Below are 4,852 nucleotides of genomic sequence, written 5' to 3'. Positions count from 1 at the left end.
TTAGTAGTCCCGAGAATTTAGGGACAGGTGTGAGCTATTTAGGAGACCCAACAGGGACATATAGTCCTATACGTTCCAAGCGATGCAGCGTAGTAGCCTTCAGCTACTGGTAGAGTATATGCAGTTACTCCTTGCAACCATAGTGCAAGCGGGGCCATGGTAGAGTATATGCAGTTACTCCTTGCAACCATAGCGCTTCGTAATTCTTCATCTCGTATGATTTTATGGTTAGACTTTAGTTTGTAACGTAGCCTTTAGATATTTCATTATTTGTATCTACTCCTTTGTGAGAGGTGTCTCTTTTAGAGAGTGTTTGTAGGAGATGTGTCATCAGCTTAGATAATTCCGAGTTCGTGATTGATTTGATTGTATTACATATGTCTGAGTTCAATGTTATCCTTGGTATGAATTGGTTATCTTCCTACCATATGAGTATCAACTGTTTTGTAAAGACAGCCACCTTGCGAGCTTGTGATGGATCTTAGTTGGTAGTGGTGACCTCATGAGGCAACCAGATTACAGAGTCATTTCTGGCATACATCGAGGAGGTGATGTTGTGAGATTTGGGCACAGATTTGAGTGAGACGCGAGTGGTCTCAGAGTATCAGGATGTCTTCTAGGACATACCAGGTTTACCTCCAATGAGAGAGGTTGAGTTTTGCATAGAGTTACAGCTAGGCACCACGCCGATTTCTAGAGCACCTTATTGTATGGCGTCTGCTGAGATGAGGAAGCTCCAGATCCAGTTAGATGAGTTGTTGTCTTAGGGTTTCATTCGTCAGAGCCATTCTCCATAGGGGGGGTGCCGGTCCTTTTCGTGAAGAAGAAGGATAGGAGCATGCGATTGTGCATCGATTATCAAGAGTTAAACAAGGTCATTATCTGGAACATGTACCCACTACCAAGGATTGATGACTTGTTTAACAAGTTGCAAGGAGCGTAGTGTTTCTCAAAGATAGATCTTCACTTCAGTTATCATTAATTTTGGGTCCAGGAGATGGATATTCCTAATACTACCTTTTTAACTCGATATAGGTCTTTTGAGTTTCTTGTCATGCCATTTGGGCTGACCAATACACCTGCAATATTCATGGATTTGATGAATCAGGTTTTCTATCTATTCTTGGACCAGTCCGTTATAGTATTCATCGACGATATTCTTATTTACTCGAGATCGGAGTCCGAGCATGAGCAGCATTTGTGGTTGGCACTACAGACTTTGTGAGAGCACCAGTTATATGTATAATTTAGCAAGTGTGAATTCTGGTTGTCAGAGGTTAGATTTTTTGGCCATGTTATCAGCCGGGAGGGCATTGTAGTGGATCCGGCTAAGGTGGAGGCCATTTTTGATTGGGAGCCTCCGAAAACAATTACCAAGATTCATAGCTTCTTAGGTCTAGCAGGCTATTATAGGAAATTCATCAATGACTTCTCAAAGATTGCGATGCTATTTACACTCCTTACAAAGAAGGTTGTACAGTTTGTTTGGGGCACAAAGTGCCAGGAGGTCTTTGAGACTTTGAAGGCTAAGTTGACTTCAGCGTTAGTGTAGATTCTTCCGAGTAGTGACAAGACTTTTTTCGTCTACACGGATGCGTTAATATTGGGTCTTGGAGGTGTTTTGATGCAGACCCAGAGAGTTGTGGCTTATATTTCAAGGCAGTTGGAGACTCATGAGAAGAACTACCCCACACATAACTTAGAGCTAGTAGCAGTGATCTTTACATTAACGGCGTGGAGGTATTATTTATATGGAGTACACTTTGAATTATTCACAGATCACCAAAGCTTAAAATATCTCTTTTCACAGAAAGAACTCAACCAGAGGTAGCAACGATGGGTCGAGTTTATAAAAGATTATGAGTTTGCACTTTAATATTATCCAAGAAAAGCAAATGTTGTAGCAGACGCATTGAGTAGGAAGCGTCGTCGTGGACTTGCGGCTTTGAGATGTTCAATATATCGAGACCTTTTTACCCTCAGCCACTATGATTTCAAGTTGGAGATTTGAGGGAGGCGCGCGTTCTTAGGAGACTTATCAGTGCATCCATCTTGGAGTGACAGAGTGGTCGTAGCTCAGCTAGAGGATTCTTGGATTCAAACCCGAAAGAGGGAGATCTTCAAAGAACCTAAGGCTGATCGGACTATTGGAGTAGATGGAGGTCTTCGGATGAAGGGCCGGTTAGTCATTCCACAGCTAAAGAGGGAACTTTTTAATGAGGCGCATCATACCAAGTATACAGTGCATCCAGGCATGATGAATATGTACAAGGACCTGAAGAGGCATTTGTGGTGGAATGATATGCGTAGAGAGACTGCAGAGTATGTGACCAAGTGTTTTATATGCTAGCAAGTTAAGGCAGAACATCAGAGACCTACAAGAACCCTACAACATTTACCCATTTCAAGTGGAAGTGAGAAGATATTTCCATGGATTTTATCATAGGGTTGCATAAATAAAAGAAAGAAAATGATTCTATTTGAGTGATAGTAGACCGGTTGACGAAGTCAATGCACTTCTTACCTGTGAAGACGACTTATACAGTAGATACATATGCGAGGATTTTCATCCGGGAGATAGTTCGATTGTATGGAGTCCCGGAGACGATTATATCAAATCGAGGCCCGGTCTTCACATCCCATTTCTAGAGAAGTTTCCAGGATGCTTTCGGCAGCTAGTTGTCATTCAGTAGTGTCTTCCACCCACAGACAGATAGTCAGACAGAAAGGGTGAATTAGGTACTAGAGGATATGTTGCAAGCATGTGCGATAGATTTTTTGGGTAGTTGGGAGGACCATATCCCATTGATTAAATTTGCATATAATAATAGTTATCAAGCTACTATCGGGATGGCATCATATGAAGCATTGTACGAGAGGCCTTGTAGATCACTTATATGTTGGGCAGAGCCAGAGGATAGCCTATTGCTTGGCCCGGAGCTTGTTAGGTAGACTACAGAGAAGGTGTCATTGATTAGAGGGAGCATTCTTGCCACCTAGAGTTAACAAAAAAGCTATGCGGATTAGAGACGACGACCTCTAGAGTTTCTTGTTGGAAACTTAGTCATGTTGAAAGTATCAACAATGAATGGTGTTCAGCGATTCGGCAGATGGGGAAAGCTTGCCCTGAGATATGTTAGTCCATTCAGGATTACTTAGCGTATTGGAGCTGTTTCTTATAGATTAGATCTTCAAGCATCGATGTCGAGTGTACATGATGTCTTTCATGCTTCGATGCTCAAGGAGCATTTGCATGACGAGGAGCAACAGAGGGTGATTGATGCCCCAAAGATTGAGATCCAGGATGATTTGACTGTTAGACCCTAGAGGGGAGGGGGGTGATTAGGGTCTTATGCTAATCTAATCCGATTTTAGGCTAATTAAAACTTATTAACAAATATATTCTTACAAGATAGATATACAACTAATTATGAGCAAGAATATGCAATATGAACAAAGAGCAATATCCTAGCAATGAGATATATAGCGAAATATATGCAAGGATATACAAACTAACACAAGGGTGAAATAAACAATCTACAAATATGATAGGGCAATTGACAATGGCGACAATAATGTAATAAACACTAAGCACAAATGAAACACCAAAGCAAACTCAAACACAAGTAAATGATCACGGAGTTCGGACTTTCCATCCTACGTCTCCGTTCCCCACTCCCGGGGAGAAATCCACTATCATAACCAGGTTTTCTACGCTCACCCGAATAACATTTACACCTCACAATGTCAGTTTTCAACGCTCACCGATCAACGTCCACACCTCACACTCGGTTTTCTAGTTCATCAAAAACTTCACAATTCACACTCTCACAATATCGGTTTTCAACGCTCACCAATCAACGTCTACACCTCACACTCGGTTTTCTAGCTCACCACAAACTTTACAATCTCACAATATAAAAAATGATTTGTTCTCTACAATAGATGAGAACTCAATGTAAGCTCACACTCAAAGTTACAACACTCACCAACCCAAATATACAATTTATACAAATACAATAAGCTCAATGGTTGTGTGTGTAAGCAATGAGAAAAACAATCAACTGAACTCAATTAAATTCTAGCATATAGAAATTATGAACAAAATAATAAATAGCTAGAAATAGAGTTTATTAATTCTTCTCTGAAAAACAAGATGGAAATGTGGATTAAAATGAGGCTCAATCAATGTAGATGATCTTCTCCACTTGTAAAATAATCTTCACAAACCAAACTAACTTTAAACCTAACTAAAACCCTTGTTAAAACTCTTTTAAACTTCTTTAAAACTTTTCATTAGGTTTTTTTTGAGAACTAAATGTGATTTGACAAAGCAACGTTGCTTAAATGTGATTTGACAAAGCAACGTTGCTTCTGTGCACTTCGCTTGATGACGAATTGTGACCGCACTTTTTGAATCCGACCATTACATTCAATCATGAATTTTGGTTCGGGTTCTGGGTTTCGACTTGCCCGACCCATTTCCTATTTCGATGGTTTCTTTGTAACCGTTGAAAACTGGACTGTTGAGAGTGATCTGGGCCGTTGATTTCGATCGTGGCCATGCCTCTCTACTGCCAGCGTCTCGTCTCTTGAGAGTGATCTGGGCCGTTGATTTCGATCGTGGCCACGCTTCTCAACCGCAAGCCGTCTCGTCTCTTGAGAGCGATTGCCCGACCCATTTCCTATTTCGATGGTTTCTTTGTAACCGTTGAAAACTGGACTGTTGAGAGTGATCTGGGCCGTTGATTTCGATCGTGGCCATGCCTCTCTACTGCCAGCGTCTCGTCTCTTGAGAGTGATCTGGGCCGTTGATTTCGATCGTGGCCACGCTTCTCAACCGCAAGCCGTC

Source organism: Asparagus officinalis, chromosome 4 (genome assembly GCF_001876935.1).
Source record: "Asparagus officinalis chromosome 4, Aspof.V1, whole genome shotgun sequence".
NCBI classification, from domain to species: domain Eukaryota; kingdom Viridiplantae; phylum Streptophyta; class Magnoliopsida; order Asparagales; family Asparagaceae; genus Asparagus; species Asparagus officinalis.
Note: the sequence above shows the minus strand (reverse complement) of the source record.